Source organism: Crinia signifera, chromosome 5 (assembly GCF_055691185.1).
Source record: "Crinia signifera chromosome 5, ASM5569118v1, whole genome shotgun sequence".
Lineage (NCBI taxonomy): Eukaryota > Metazoa > Chordata > Amphibia > Anura > Myobatrachidae > Crinia > Crinia signifera.
Genome location: NC_139221.1, coordinates 299,174,595 through 299,191,988, shown reverse-complemented (window position 1 = coordinate 299,191,988; position 17,394 = coordinate 299,174,595). Strand labels below are relative to the sequence as shown.

At 43.3% G+C, this 17,394-nt stretch overlaps 1 protein-coding gene across 2 annotated transcripts in view; it reads left to right on the top strand.

The window, feature by feature from the left end:
* Positions 1 to 17,394, top strand: part of RSU1 (Ras suppressor protein 1) — a 149,870-nt gene that overhangs the window by 66,876 nt on the left and 65,600 nt on the right. The window lies entirely within an intron of this gene.

The following is a 17,394-nucleotide window of genomic DNA, read 5'->3' as shown; positions in this document are numbered from 1 at the left end:
TGATATCTGATCTGATCCGATGCGCAGTTCCGTGCGCATCGGATCAGATCCGGATGTCGGACGGTCTGCACATAAGATAAATCTAGATCTCATACATCTCGCGCCACTCCCCCGGATCGGTCCCCACTCACCAGCCTGCTCCTGCCGCTCCCTGGACCGGTCCCCACTCCCAGCCTGCTCCTGCCGCTCCCTGGATCGGTCCCCACTCCCTGCAGCTCCCCCCCGCCTCGGACCGGTCCCCGCTCCCACGGACCGCCAGCTCCCCGGATTTTTACATGTGATAAATCGCATCAGATTTATCACATGTAAAAAATGGCACATCAAGTGCCAAATCTTATCAAGCTCCCCCGGGGAGCTGCCGGGGGAAGCTCAGGGGAAATCGGGACTGACTTGTCCTTAGGACAAGTCGCCCTAGTGTATGGGGGCCTTTACACTGCCATCTGTTGACAGCAAGTGAAACTACATCTACTAGCTTTCTAAGTAAGGTTTGAGCGGAATTACTAGTGTTTAAATATGTATGTGACAGGCTGAGTTTACTTTCTGCCTGTGCTGTTGTGAGCTTACAGTATTTAGTAACATAAAATTATTTTTGTGGACCCCCCCCCCCCCCCCAGGAAATGTGTCTTTTTCACATCACTATGTGAAGATGCACAATCCGCTTCTGCTGACTAAAATGTTGATGTGCGTTAATTTGCTGCAGTTATCCCATTCACATTTTACTGTATTTCAATAATCTCCATTCCAATGCAGAAAGAGCAGACCGACTCAGGATTCAACTCCCTGACTTATGCACGTTGTGCTCTGGTTTTGCACAAAAGTGTCCACACATATGTGTGGAATTATGTTACATGTAAAAGCTGCTGCTGAGATTATTTTTTTTTAAACGGTTTAATTATTAAGAGCATGCATACGTTCAGCTGCTGTGAGATTTGCTTGGTGGTATTGCTGTATGGGTATAATTAGGTGACCGTTCAATGCCGTGAACACAGAAGACCACATATGTATATTAATATTTCAATGTTTGACACAGTTCATGTTTATGCTATGACATGTACTGTATGTCATTCTAAAATGATATTGGGCTTCATACTCTACAAGGTATGGCTATTAAATAACAGGACTGATGCTATCAAGTCCATTCCCCTTCTCCGTACTCCTCTTCTGGATCTACACACCGCTGTACTCTTATTTTCCATTGGTCAATACCGCGCTGTAGCTCATTATATGTCCAATATCTTAGTATTTCTGTCGTTTTCTTGTTTACTCCAGTAACTGATGCAAAACTGGTTCCCTTGAGTACAGATTTGACTTTAGGATAAGAAAGAAATCACATTGTGCTAGGTCTGGAGAATATGTTCTAGCACTGCAATCTGTTTCTCGGCCAATAACTACTTCACAAAGAGAGCTGTGTGGGTTGGTGTATTGTCCTGGTGGAGGCTGAAACCATTTTCCCACAACTCGGCCTCTTTCTTTTTGATTCTTTCCCGCAAAGTTTCTAGAACATTTTTTAGTAATTTTGGCAGACTGGGTACCAGAAGGCGCAACAGTAAACCAAAATAACGCCCTTAATTTTAATGGAAACAATTAACATGGCTTTGGATTTGCTTTGACGTGCGGTCTATTCTTGGTGATGATGTTTTTTTTTCCAGTGCATGGACTGGCGTTTTGTCTGAGGATTGTTCTAGAAGGTCCATGTTTCGTCACGGACTATATCTAAAACTATGCTATACTGAACTGTATCTAAAAAAATTAAAATCCGCCTGAGTTTGGTTCTAAAATTTCTGTACAAATTTGCTTTCAGTTTTATTTCTGCTCAGCAGTGAGATGTCTTGGACCTTTCTTTGGTCATGTTAAGATCTTTATCCAGAATTTTACCAACATTTTTTTGTTGAGGTTTACCAGTCCTGCTATCATTCAGATGCTGAGTCAACGGGCAATTCAAACCATTTTCTTCTTTTTTTTTTTTTTCTACATTTTTGTTTGTTTTTGAAGTTTAGGCCATCCGGAATGGACATCCTCATGACAGTCCATAATCGTTAGTACCACTCAAACATGTGCATGTGCAATACAATATGCCCTGTAAGCCTGGGTTCGTATACGGACAATTCAGTGGGTCTTTTTGTTCAATTTAAAACCAACCTCTTTCCCTGCGGCTTTTTTCTAACGGCATTGCCTTCAGCCCTAGAAACACTTGAGAGCTGGCAGAAAGGCTTCCTATTGTCTTCCGCTTGGTCCATCATTAGCCGATATTGCCACCAATAGGAAGCCGCTGCAATTAGTGGTGGCTCACTGGTGGTGCTGGAATTTTACTGGGGGAGGCGGCTGCTTGGGTGTATATGTAATAGCCTGCCAGTTGCACATAGCAAGGTGATTTCTGTAAAGTGCCAATTATTTTATAGCCAAAACCACCCTGACTTTGCCATTTTAAGTTATATGAATATACATTTAGCTAAATTGCTGCCCCTGCAATGGACAGGCCTTTACAATTGCTAGCTTCAATTTCAAGGAAGTAAAAGTTCTATAAAGTATATTTTTTAAAAGTTTTTTCTTTTTGCCGTGTGTAATATGTGGTTTGTTAATGTGACCCTTTGAGTTCTCTTAACTCTCATCTAGGATGAGTAGGAGTCATCGTGCCGGGCTTCTCATTAAGCAAATCACCAGGCTGAAGAGAAGTTCCCTTTAATCCTTTCACAATTCAGTAACCTTACGCTAAACTGAACACTTTGATGCAGCAGAATCAGCCAAGCAAGATCGTACCGTGGACGCGGACCCTCTTGGCAGGCTGGATGATTTCCTCTGCTTTATTGATTTAAAAGAAGGGAGATACAGAGAGAGTATAATAAGCTATTTTTAGAGATTATTGTTAAATTGGCTTCTTCAATGGGCAATTGCCAGGAGTTACCAGTGTCTTTCCAGCTGGGGGAGTTGGGACTACAAATCCAAGCATGTCTCTGTGGTGGTTCTTACCTCCTGGCTTGTATTCTGTTATACAGGTTAAGTATCCCGTATCCGAATATCCGTTATCCGAATTATTCCGAAAACCATACATTCCAGAAAGTGAACAAAAATTTTGTTTTTGCTAAAAACTTACTGGGGACATCTGTAACAGCACTACTGAGGGAATGATATGTAACTGGCACTATATATGTACAAGACAATGATTGCTTGGCATTTTAATTCAGTGCCTGAGATTGTACACAAACTTTGTTTCATGTTTTGAAACCTTGTTTTATGCACAAATAAAATATATTTGTGTTTATTTCAAGTGTTTGATGTATATGTACAACTTAAATGCAAGATACCTTAAGATACATCATTGAAATATTAAAATATTCCGAAATACGGAATAATCCATTATCCAAACTTCTCGTGGTCCCGAGAATTTTGGATAAGGGATACTCAACCTGTATCATTATATCATTGCTATATTATGATTGTGCATTGTGATGTAGACTTGCAGTGAGACAATGGTTCCATCTAAGACCTATACTTTCATTTACTGGTTGAAGAGACCTGAACAGTAAGACATTTGCCATTAGTGTTTCAGCAGGTTCACAATACATTACACACAGAACTCTCTTATTGGGCCAGATGTACGAAGCTTCAAAAAGAGTGACGTAGTATCAGCCAGTCATCAAATGACAGTACTTTAGAACTCTCCGCTGTATCACTTTTTGAAGCTTAGTACATCTGGCACCACGTATGTTTAGGTTAGCCACACATCAATAGTGTCAGGTTTATTACACCAGCAGTGGCTTCTACCTCATTGGAGGAGGGGCTGCCGCTGGCCCCTCCCAGAAGCAGCCCCCCCACCCCACCCCCCTTAAGCTGCCTTTTAGGAATTCACCAAATTCATAAATGACGTTATTTTACTACATTGAGTAGTCACTTCATAGAATAGACTAAATGAAAGATTTAATTATAATGTTAAGTCTGCATTATATGCAAATTAGTGTTTAGATTTGGGACGTGTCTATCAGTTATAACATGATTGGGGTGTGTGACTGCTATATGTAATTAATAATATTAAACTTCAGCAACTTGGGAACTTCTAATTTAAAATTTTTTGTTTATTTGCCTTGACTGGCCGAGATCTAATTAATCCTATTAATAGCTGTCTGCCGCTCCCGAGATGTATGTCTTCATGTATAAATTTAGAAATCCTTTTATTTTATTTTTTCTGTTGAAGATGTGAAATTAATTACCAACTAAGAATGTGAAGTCTTCCCACTTTATATAAACAGCCCCCCCACCCCCCCCCCCAGCAGTTTATTTTTTTATTTAATTTCTGTTGTAGACTGTACAACACCTAATAAGGTACTTGTGTATTTTGGCGGCGCCCATCGCATCGCATACCATACCCCCACTATCCACGTCGGCGTGGAGTTGAGAATAGATTAGTGTGGCGAGCGCAGCGAGCCACCGAGCCCAAAGCGTGGCGAGTGGACGCGGATACCTGTGAAGCCCGCGAAGGGACGCGTTTACCTGTGAAGGTATCCGCGGCCCCTCGCGGGGCTCGCCACGCTTCGGGCTCGGTGGCTCGCTGCGCTCGCCACACTAATCTATTCTCAACTCCACGCCGACGTGGATAGTGGGGGTATGAAAAGGTCGCCACGCTTCGGGTTCACGTTTATAGTGGGGGGGTGGCGTGGGGGTGCATTTAACACTGTAAGCACCCATTAGGGTGCTCAAAAGCACCCTTTAGGGTGCTTATACGATTTTTCACCGTATAGGGGGTCAAAATCGTATCGCATCGCATGCCATCGGGTACATGGCATGCGATGCGATACGATCATCGTACGATGCACAAATCGGGCGCCGCCAAAATACACAAGTACCCCTAATAATTTGGGATATGTATTTGGTATCCAGCTAAAAGCTGGTACACCTAGGTGGCCAAATACATATCCTTGATCCATAGAGGTACACAATTCCTCTAATTAGGAGGCTGCAGCTTGGCTAAAAAGGCCATAAAAAGAAAAATCATCCTTATTATAAATCTGTGTAATCAGCGCTCTTGGGTGACCCTAGAGGCCACAAAAATACCTAATAAGGTTGAGTATCCCTTATCCAAAATGCTTGGGACCAGGAGAATTTTGGATAACGGATTATTCCGTATTTCGGAATATTTTAATATTTCAATGATGTATCTTGAGGTATCTTGCATTTATGTTGTACATTTACCTCAAACACATGAAATAAACACAAAGTTTGTGTCCTACAGTATCTCAGGTACTGAAAGTGAATGCCAAGCAATCATTGTCTTGCACATATACAGTGCCAGTTACATATCATTCCCTCAGTAGTGCTGTTTCAGATGTCCCCAGTAAGTTTTTAGCAAAAAAAAAAAAAAAAATTTGGTACTTGTTTCCTAGCATGGCGCCACCGATTTTGATTGTATGCATCAGGTCGGAAAAATCGCGTCGATTTTTACATTGGAATCAATGTAAAATGGTCCCTGAGACCAGAGTTTGCATTGATTTTATTGTAAAATGCCCCAAAACACCCCATTTTCATAGAAAACCCCCCTGATGTCTCAAATGCCCCCCATTGTTAACACCACCCCGGTATTGACGCCAACCTGAAGCGTGGCGAGCGCAGCGACCCCACGAGGGGCGGCGGTACGCGTCCTCCGACCTTTTCATACCCCTACTATCCACGTCGGCGTGGAGTATAGAAAGTGTGGCAAGCGTAGCGAGCCACCGACCGCGAAGCGTGGCGAGCGGAAGCGGATACCTTCACAGGTATACGCGTCCCCTCGCGGGCTTCACAGGTATCCGCGGGGCTCGCTGTGCTCGCCACGCTTCGGGCTCGGTGGCCCGCTGTGCTCGCCACACTTTCTATTCTCAACTCCACGCCGACGTGGATAGTAGGGGTATGAAAAGGTTGGAGGACGCGTACCGCCGATGGACGCGATCAACGCAATTTTCACTTTTACCGGCAATTCAGCTTGTTAAAGTCAGAAAATCGGGTCCATCGCGTCCATCGCATGCCTTAAGTACCTTAACTTAAGGCATGCAATCAACCCCGACGGGCGCCGTGCTAGGAAACAAGTACCAAAAATTTGTTCACTTTCTGGAATGTATGGTTTTCGGAATAATTTGGATAATGGATATTCGGATACGGGATACTCAACCTGTATTTTAGAGAAATCACAAGTCATACTTCCCATCTTTCTTGCCCTCCTCCATGCTGGGCCGGCCAGCTCTGCTGGAGGGTGTGGTATGGCAAAGCTATCAGTGTGGGCAGCCATGATGGTGCATTAAAAATCGGGTGACCCTTTACTACTGTCCAGGACAGAGAAGGGGACCCTGAGGGGCGCAAGGGCTGACCTGCTTGACTCAGTAGCAGCTGCAAGAAATCAGGTGGGTCAGACCTGATTGGAAATTGGGTACAGAAAAAACAAGTAAATTATAAAAAACCTTTACACTTGTTGGATTGACTTCACAAATTATATTTAAATTAAAATGTCACTATTTAATAGGCCAAGCGGGCACACATGATAGTACAATAAAATGTTTTAAAAAGGTGCAATATGCAGATAAGCAGATAGTGGATCTAGCTCGGTTAACTGTCCGTTCCTAGATTGCCTGGAAGATTTAGTAATTGGACCACCTCTGTAAACAGAGTAAATTATAGTTACCGTCCACCTTGCTGAGTTTTGGGGAGCAATGGATCCTGATGGAATTAGGAATTTCCCTTTAGTTGTCCAAAGTCCCTGAGTTGATTGAGTCCTTTTGCAATGTGGAACTGGTTACTGGGTGTCTGTGTAACAAATGATGGTTTGTCCGGTCTGTCCAGGCTGGTTTCTGGCAGATAAAGTTCTCAAGTTGTTGCTTGTTGGAGCTTGTAGTCCTCTTCTGCTTTAGAATAGGTAACCACAATGGAATAGAATAGGTAAGCCACGATGGTGCGATTACATCACCATGCCCACCACACCGTTCCATTATTACTGGCATTGGGAAGCAGGGAGCTGGTGATGGATTTAATACATTCCTATTTTCTGTCTAGGTATTGTGAATGATTTGGAAAAAGGTTACATGTTGTATGACACTAGAAGTGAGCACCACGGTGGCATGGTGTTTAGTGTTGCTTCCTCAACCGCCTAATACTTGGGTTTGATTTTGACCATATGCATAGAAAGTGGATGTTTTATTTTGATTCTCCAGAAATCTCAAAAATCTAAAATGATCTTAGCGTTGCCAATCTTGGCAGGATTTCAATCCCGGGATTGGAATTTCCAATCCTGGAAGTTTCCAATCCCGGAAGTTTCCAATCCCGGGATTTCGGGATTAGACTGCTCATTCGCACCCGCTCAGATGCCTCGCTCTCTTCGACACCACCACCCACCAGGCTACCGGCCGCACCACCCACCTGGCTCCCATGTGCACCACACCACTCATGTAAGTAAAGCAGCGTCAGGGTTGGTTTTTTTTATTGGGGAGGCTGACCCCGGGAATCCCGAGATTGAGCATTTTTCATCCCGAATCCCAGGATTGAAACAATGCCCTGGAATTGGCTTCCCTAATCATGCTGATAGATTAATTAGATGGAATCCAGTCCCTGGGTCTACAATGCCTAGGCTGACCACTATTGGTCAACAGTGACTAGGCTAACAACTAAGAATGGTCGGAATACCTTACTGTAGGTCGACAATGATAGGTCGACATTAAGCTTGTGTTGACCTTCTGTCAATGTCGACCTAGGGTATGTCAATCATTTTTAGGTGTTGACCTAGTCACTGTCGACCATTAGTGATTCTACCTAGTGACTGTCGACCCCCCCTATTCCATAACCAGCTAGACTACCATTCGCCTTTTAGCTTTGCTTGAAAAAGGTAATTCGATGGCAAGATCCGCCGGAGCAGGGATTGATATGAATAACCCCCATTATCTGCTTTCTTCGCAGTGTAGATCTTGTACAGGGATAATATCTTACAATGTAAATTAAACCCAACTAGTAACAAAATGAAAGTTTTGCTACAGAGATAAAGCTGTAGAGTGAGGTCCGTGTGGCCGTATACGGTGGTTATATAATACAGGACAATGAAATATACTGTTGAAGGCTGTGCATTTATTTAGCAGGGGTTGTCCTAATGTTAAACAGATTCTTATTGGATAAGGTTCTGAGAGGTGGATGTATGAAGATGTGATAAGGGAGGAGAAGTGATAAAGTGCCTGATATTTTATCACCGGCCAATCAGCTCCTGACTGTTAATTTACAGGCTTGGTTTTTAAAAGGGACAGTTAGTAGCTGATTGGCTGGTGATAAAGTACCAGGCACTTTTTCACTGCTTCAGTTAGAGTCTTATATGCACTTCCATTCAGGGATTGAAAGCCTATAGTGAAGGCCCCATACACTATGAAATTTGGGCACGATTTCACCCGATTCAGAAGAATCGGGACGTGAAATCAGACCAAATTGCGCAAGTAGACTTCCCGTCCGACCCGATGCATGGTCCCATGCATGGGTTCCTAGGGCTGACATGAGGTCTCGGATTACCTCCCTTCCTGTCCCCATAATGCATACATAGCAAATTTATAATCCTGCCGAAACAATACATTGTTCATTACAGTCAAACCCTAACCTAGCTGAGGTTAGGGTTTGACTGTAATGAACAATGTATTATGTAGGAGGAATAGAAAGTGGCTAGGCTTCTCTGCACCAGAACTACCTTCTGATTGCCTCCTAGTTTGCTTTGATATGGTCGTTATTTACCTTTACAACTGGGTTTTTAAACTGGCCTATTGTTGTTCAATGGATTGATACTGGCCCAGCATTGCAGTATGTCTCCCTACTTGCCCCTCCACCACACACACAGACACACACACCCCATGGAAAAAACTGCCGCACAGAGAGGGGCTGTTTGGCAGGACTAATCCCCACAGTGGACACAATCTCATACAATATGGATATGGTACATGAGAAGACATCTGTAACCTCAAGCACCAGTACAGTATGAGTATTTTCTCTGGTGAGAGCCTATGACATCCGATTTGGTAATAATGGGGCACAACATAAACCCTGCTCCAGACAGAATCGCGTTGGCACCCTTTTAGACCGGTACATGCAGAGGGAGGCGCATATACAGTATAATAGGGTTTTTAAAAAGAGGGTGTGTCCACACTTGCACAATTAGGACACACCTCCCTGCATCACCAGGGCCCAGACAGGCAGTCTACACTCCTGATACTGATTCAGGAAAGCAAGAATGAGCCTCATTACTTCATATTCTGCTGCCTGTAATAGTGTTCCCTCTAGGAATTTTTTGGGGCAGGGCGCCGCTGTTACGGGGGCAGCGCAATGGGGGTGGACCGGGCCCGCTGACGTCATTGTTGTAGGCGGTCCCGGGCCACCGCGCCACTAAAGGGGCGTGCCTGGGCCGCCGCGTCACTAAAGCAGGCGTGCCCGGGCTTCCTCCGTCGTGCAAGGGGGCGGACCTGGCCCCGCCGAAGTCCCTGAGCTGCCGGGGAAGCCTAGCGCCGCCGAGATTGCGGTGCCTGGAGCTTCCCCGGGCACACCATTCAGTCAGGCAGCAGGCTCTTTTAGAGGGGCGCTGCTGGAGGGCTAGCGGGAACACTATGTAATATGAGCACTTGCTGTACAGTACCAAAACATTTAGATTTTGGTTTGAAATGATTGCAGTTACCTACAGTATGTCTGCTAGAACAATGTATTTCTCTTAATGATGTACACAGGTTGTTGCTAGGGCACCGCACAACATATTGATAAATTAGCACTAGTTTATTTCCTTATCTAAAGCCTTGTAGAGCAGCGGCGCCGGTCCCTGCCTGTATTCTGACACCGGTAAAGAAGATTGATACCCTGGTGCATTTTTACTATTAATCTTGCGCTCCTATCCTTTCTAAAGAGACAATCAGTCTTTTGTCTTCTCCGGTTGAGGAAGTAGAGGGGGGAAAAAGTATATATTCCGTTGTCATCTCATTGTCCAGAAGTAGTCATTATCCATCATTATTTCATGTCATTTTGATTTTACATTTCTGGGGGATTAGATGAATTGGTGCGATCTGAATATTATTGAGAGAGCCGTAAAGGAAACAGGAGTGCGCGCAGAATGCTGACGAGTTAAACAGAAGCCGGACAACAACTTCTTTAACGATTGTCGTCTCCTTGTCTGACCTCCTTTCTACTTTCAGCTGTTACCATGATGAAAAAGTCAACAGTTGTTATGGACGGGAATGTTTTATTTTTTTTTTCTTCCCAGAGGGCAGTCCTGTAACAATCAGGGTCTCCGGCGAGATTGTTTCGGAAAGGAAGCTTCTTCTTTCATATATTTATCAGGGAGACGGGAAAGGCAGATAGCCATTAAAAAGAAGTCATTCTTAACGGCTGGCAAATCGCAGTGCTTCTTATTTCACACAGCGATGTCTAATCCCTGTGGCAATGGAATCCACTTTAATGTAGACTGGGGCACATATTTTATGTGTGAGTTTCTAACATAAGCTCAGTGGCCCTTTTATTAGGTACACCAATTATCCGCCGATTAGTATTCAATCACAGGTGGTTTTGACCGCTTTTGAGTCCTTTTTTTATGATGCGTTTTGCTTTTTTGGGGGCGAATCGCAATGGTTAAAACGGCTGCAAACTATGACACGGCATCCTGGGATGTGTAGTTTCACAACAGCTGGAGGGCCGTAGTTTCGACATGCCTGGTCTATGTTATCTGACACTGGTTTTTGACAATTATTTGTGTGTCAACGAACTTTCCAAATGTGCTTGAAAATATACAAAACATACCGTATATAATCTTATTCTTTAGCAAACATATAAATAACCAACAGTTTTTCCACTGATGCTTTTTATTCAGTATTTAGGAGACAAGTGAACGAGCAGAAATACTCATTATTTTAGTGTTTTCTAGCTTCTGCCATTCCTGAAGTTTGCCAACTGCCGTAACATATTGGCATAATCTCCCGAGGGGGTCTAGCAAAATATTTCCTCTTCGTTAGGGATGGACATTGGCCAACAAGTGCACATTTGAATATTTAATCAATGTATCCTCTACTCCATTAGACAGCCTGTCTTGAAAGTCGGCTTGATTTACTTTCCAGAAGTAATTGAGCATGAGGAATTTCTAGCGGATATCCCGGATATATATATATAGCCAGCTGCTGCTTACTGTAGCTGAGCGTTGGTTGTTTCCCAGTGTATGACGGCCTATATACGCGTCTTTACAGCTAGTTGTGACATCGTGCGGAGTCCAGTTACGTTTCTGACGCATTCGAACACAATTGGGATTCACTGTAAACCGTTGGACCTAACATTTGCTGCTGATTGTTGAAATGATGGCCAGCTACAGGCTAGGAATGTGCTGCAATTTCTCATTTATATTGTATTTTATTGTAGTTTTGTTTGGGGGGCATGGATCATTTGGTCAACCAGAAGTTGGTCGACAGTCATTAGGTCGACACCACTAGGTCGACATGGGTCTAGGTCGACATGGGACAAGGTGGACAGGTCATTAGGTCAACACAAGCATTAGGTTGACAGTCAAAAATGTCAACAAGGGGTTTAACACTGTTTTTTGCCCCGAATGTTGACATGGACACAGGATAAAGTGCACTGCTTCCCCTTGCTATGCTTCGGCTCGGTGCTTCGCTGCGCTCGGCACACTATTTTATTTGCCCACCACGCCCTAGTGGATGGTAGGGCATGAAATACCACACGTCGAGTAAAAAAACTGTGAAAAACCCCATGTCAACCTTTTGACTGTCAATCTAGCCCATGTCGACATAATGACCTGTCGACCTTTCAGCATGTCGACCTAGTGGTGTCATCCTAATGATTGTTGTCCTAATGACCGTATCCCTTTTTTTGGCTTGGTTTAGAAATAAAATATTCAGACACCTGAAAAAAACAATAAGGTATGACCGTGGGGTTACCCCTAATTTTCTTCCTTGATTTTTTTCTTAATTGCTTATTTACATTTTTGATGCAGCATAATTATAAATGTTTAACAGTATTTTATGTAGCGCCGCATATTCTCTTGCGCCATACAGTTGGAATCAAGGTTAATAGAAGAAAACTGGCGACACTGCCTCGAGAAGGATCATTTGAAATGTAAATTAACAGAAGTAAATGGAAGCAAGATAAAATTACCAAACCAACCTTTTTTATTCTTTGTTTTATGGAATACCTAATATACTCCTAGCAGTAATTTACTTTGATACATGAATTCTTGACAGTTAGAATTATTAATCAATGTAGTCAGCACCCAAGCAATTTTACAGGAGTTACCAGTCATCAAAAATGTATTAGCTAATAAATCAATGAAACAACCGCCTCCTTAATAGGCCGAACGGCGTAGCATGGAAAGTACCGTTTAAATATGGGGCTGTTGTGTCTGTCCTTACCGCTGCTGCGGTTTGCTACATGACGGAGAAAAAGAAAAATTGCATTTTACAATTAAATTCTGTTGTCGCCATTCTATGTACTGGTTCCAGTGGTACAATAAGAGCTGCTGTATGTAAACCGACAAAACGTTAATTAGACGAATCCATTCCGTAAGTGGAGGACATTCAAAAAGTCAAATCATTTTATAAACTCGTTCAATTTTATGTGTATTTTTTTTAAAGTAGTGACTTGGGGCAGTATTCAATGAGAAAAGTTCTCCGTGTTTTGTGGAGAATTTGTGCTTTGTTCGCCTTGGACGGAGCATTTTGCTCTCCAAAAGCGAGCAACCCTATTCAATGTGAAATATTCTCCGTCTTTTTAAGTGATTTTCTCCGTCTCTCTCCGTGTAGCAATTCTCCATCTTTTGATGGAGAGCTGGAATGTGAACTTTTGAACGTAAAGGTTTTTTTTTTAAATTTTGGTGTCAAAAAATCAGGTTTTTTTTCCTGTGAAGGGGCATGTTATTTTTATTCATGTGCTTATAGCACATGAATATATATTTAATTTAAAAAAAAATATATTTTTTTACATTTTTTTTTTTTTTTTACACAGTGCAGCCAGCAGGGGGCCCGAGCGCTCGAGCCGCTCATTAGATATTCATATATTCACTGCAGCCGAACGTAACTATGCACGAACGGTGCAGTGAATACTGGGTCCCCCGCTGGCTATAGGGGGGTGCAGCCTGGGTCCTGGAGAGCCCCCCTCCCCTCCACAGTCCTCTGGAGCAGCCAGGGAGACTTTAATCTCTCTGGCTGCTTCCGGCTCCCTGAAAGCTCCCTGCTCCCTGCAGGGGTTAAGACTCGCCGCGAGTGGCGGCGAGTCTTAACCACATTGAATAGAGGGAGCAGGAGTGGCAGCGAGCCCTCCGGAACACGGAGAGTGCATGGAGAGCTAAATAAAACGCTCTCCATGCACGGAGAACTTTTTCATTGAATACTGCCCTCGGAAATAAAGTCAATGGTAATATAATGTATGCGGTTTTAAAAGCAATCCGTTCAATAGTACTAGCTGGGAGATGACATATTGATCTCTGTCATTGAGTGTTAATATGCTGTGTGTGCTGAGACAATGATTTAATGACAATCCTTTGCGCTAATTGGCTACTCTTACTATGCAGTCCGTTACCAGTGGTTTTACATGGCAGTATGCAGGAAGCATAATACAGCAGTTCTCTGAATACCTGTATGTCCAAAGGCAATAGGGGTGTGTGTGTGAATAAATATATATTTATGTAATGTATGTGTGTACGAAATGTAATATATATGTATATATGAGTAAATAATGGGGGCACTCACCAGACTTGCTTGCATTGCAAGCAAGTCCGGTGAGTGCCCCCATTATTTACTCAATGAAATTTGGAAGTACAGTACCTGGAGACATACTGGGACTTTTTGGCACCCCGGCTGATGTTACAATTTTTGGAGAGTGCTGTCCTCACAACAAGGATATATATATGTGAGGACATCACCTGACCTCAATCCGATTGAGCATTTCTCTTGATGAAGACAAAACTGAAGGGAAAATGCCCCAAGAACATGCCGGAACTGAAGACATTTGCAGTAGAGGCCTGGCAGAGCATCACCAGGGATGAAACCCAGCATCTGGCGATGTCTATGCGTTCCAGACTTCAGGCTGTAGATGACTGAAAAGGATTTGCAACAAAGTATTACAAAGTGAAAGTTTGATTTAGGATTGTTTAGTTTGTCCCATTAATTTTGGTCCCTTAAAAAGTAGGAGGCACATATAGAAACCGTTGTAATACAGTACCTACACCGTTCACCTGATTTGGATGTAAATACCCTCAAATTAAAGCTGCAAGTCTGCAGTTCAGGCACACCTTGTTTGGTTCATTTCAAACCCATTGTGTATAGAGCCCAAAATATGATAATTGTGTTGGCACGGTTTAGGATACTAACTAAGTACACATTACTGTTGATTTGGTCTCTATACTATACACTGAGTGGCCAAATTATTATGACCACCCACCAGTCTCCACTATTGCTCAGATAATGCTGACGTAGAATGTTTGAATCTGTATAAAGGATTTTTTACACCCTCCTGTCATTTTGCTTATCATGATCTTCCTCCAATCACACTGGGAAGAATACAGTCCTCCTAGGACTTGCCAGCTACTGTGGAACTACACATCCCAGGATGCCCTAATAGCGAAGCTGTGGCAGGGCATGCTGGTATGTGCAGCTCCACAGCCGCTGGAGAGCTGCTAGTTGTTTACCCTTGATCTTCATAGTTATTGAATACTACACCATTTTTTTCTATGCACTTGTAGGTAGCACGGCTAAATAGAGAACAGTCCTCAAAGACACTTGAAACTGTGTTTTCTTTCCATGAAACATTAATACCTATCTTCGTTTTTCTGTCAGTTATTGAAAGGAGACAGAAAAAGGGCATCTACTTATTAAAGCCATCAAACAGTAATAAAGGAACTGTGATGTAATATTATTAGTCCATTCCTGACAGCTAGACTAATTACAGTTCATAACTGCCGCGGATGTGTTGAAATGTGTAGCATGCTTTTGGACAGGTGTTAATAAGCACCAAGACTTGATGTGTTAGGAGATACAACATGGGGGCACATCACTGCGCTCTTCGTCAGGTGATAAAAAAAAAAATATTCCTTCAAGAAGTTTTTCTTTTGGGGTTCAGGACTTGGTAAAAAATTCAAACGTTAATTAGCAATGTGGTATGTTTTACCGAGGCATTTCGTCAAACAAAAATATTTCTGTGGAAACCGTTTTTTTTTATTTTCACACTAAACTTTTTTTACTTGAATGGTTTTATATGTTCTTGAATATTTAATTTAACAAAATAAATAATTTAATAAAAAGTCGTTTTTTCTTCAGACACGGCAGAGGCAGCCATTTTGTTAACTAAACCGATATTCATCACATTGCGGCCTATTCGTTCACTAAGAGCTGGTGACCTCACCCTTTCCCAGAGGTTAGCCGTTCTCAGTGAGGTCATATGCTTCTAGTAAAATGATTCGCTGTGTTGTCTGCAAAATTCTATAAGGTCACCAAATGGCTACGACGCATAATCTTTGCTTAAGGTTAATTTAGACCTGGCTTTATAGATTCTGGCATCCTTGGCTGCACTGTTCATGAAGGCTAATTTGTGATTTAATTAGCTGTATAAAATAAAACACCAGGACTTGTATGACTTCTACAGGGGAGACGTGCCAAACCTAAATGGGACAAGTGGAGAAATTGCTCCTTATCAATCAGCTTCTAGCTACCGTGTATTAAGTGCATTCTAGAAATTGATAGTTACAAGCTGATTGGTGATTTCTAATGTTGCCTACACCGACCAATCACAACCTATGGCTTAAACAAGTTGTAATCAAGCTATTTGATCTTAAAGCCTTGGTCCTTGCGACCTGTTTTATGGAAGAAACTGTTCTAGCAACACCAACCACATCTGAATCCCTTTCAATATACAGTTTGATTACTATGATTAAATATGTTATCCTATAGTGTTGTGTATGTGGTATTTTATGTGTCAAACAGATTTTTAAACATAACACATGGTTGTACAAAAGTATTATTTTGTAGCACCATCGGTGGGATGCTGTCCAGACTTGGACGTTTTAAAGTTGCATTCATTTTGAAGCCAAAACGATGCTCTTTGTAAAAAAATAAACATCCGCGTTCGGCCGGCATCCCGCACCCCTGGCGGACTAGGACTGTATTACATTGCGCCGCATAGATCCGATACTTTTTCCTCAATCAAAGCCCACTAAAACCCATAATATACTTCACATGGTCAACAGAATGTGGAATCCCAAACTAATTAGAGTTTCATTCAACATCTGGCAGTTTGATGCCTGAATCCGGGGTTTTCAGATGTGATGCTTGTTGCCCAAATATTTACTGACAAACAGAAAGTTTGGTGGAGGAGAAATGTGCTGGGGCCATTTTGTACATGTTTGGTTTGGGTCCCATTATTCTAGTGACTCATTCAATGACCATCCTATGTGATTAAAGGCTAGTGCTGGTCCTTACCTCTGATGGGGTAATTCTGTACTGCTTTCAGATCGCAAATTCTGGTTCGAACACGGGTCCGTCCTGGGAGTGACTCGGCATTTGCACTAAATGCGGCTGTCAGCGACCCGGCTTATGGCTGGGTCGCTGACATCGATCGGGGGCGGAGTCAGTGGTGTAACTATAGCACTACTGCCCCCGCGGTCGCGGGGGGGGGGGGGGGGGCGCTGTGCATATGGGGGTGCCGGGGGGGCTGCGGTGCTATAGTAATCCCCCCGTCCCCCATCCCCGCATGCTTACCTGTCCGCGCGTCCTGGCTCCCCTCCTGGCTTCAATCAATGCTATGGAGACGGACCACGATAAAATGGCCGCCCCATAAAGCAGACTGTTCTCTGAAACTGTCTGCGGTATGGGGGCGGCCATTTTATTGTGGTCCGTCTGCATAGAATTGGGGAGGGGGGGAGGGGGTGCGCCCCCCCATTAACGGCGCGGGGGGGCGCCCCAAACAAAGCTACGTCGCTGGGCGGAGTGGCTGCTCTACAGCAATAGGCGCAGCCACTCCCTTTCACACTGCACGGTCGGACCCGGGTTATTTGAGCGGTGTGAAAGGGGTATCTGCGTTTTGCTCGCTGCGGCCACTAGATGGAGACATTTATGTGTTGCTCAGTTTTGGTGCGCACATCTGCCACAGACATTATGGTTAGGTTTATCTGTCATTATGACAGGCTGGGAACTAGTTTCAAATAATTGTGGGCTTCTAACTTTGGGTAACGCCCTTTCCTGTTTCTGGTTGACCATGTCTCCATGTACAAAGCAAAGACCATCACATAGAGACTTGCAGAGTTTGGTTGTGGAGGAAGTTGTGTGGGCATGCATGGCATCCACTAGGTCAGTGCCAGGTCTATAACCTAACATCTATGAATGCCCTTACTAGTTAAAGTTGTATGTGTGGGCATGGAAGAATGGTTGTTTCCTCTTTTTT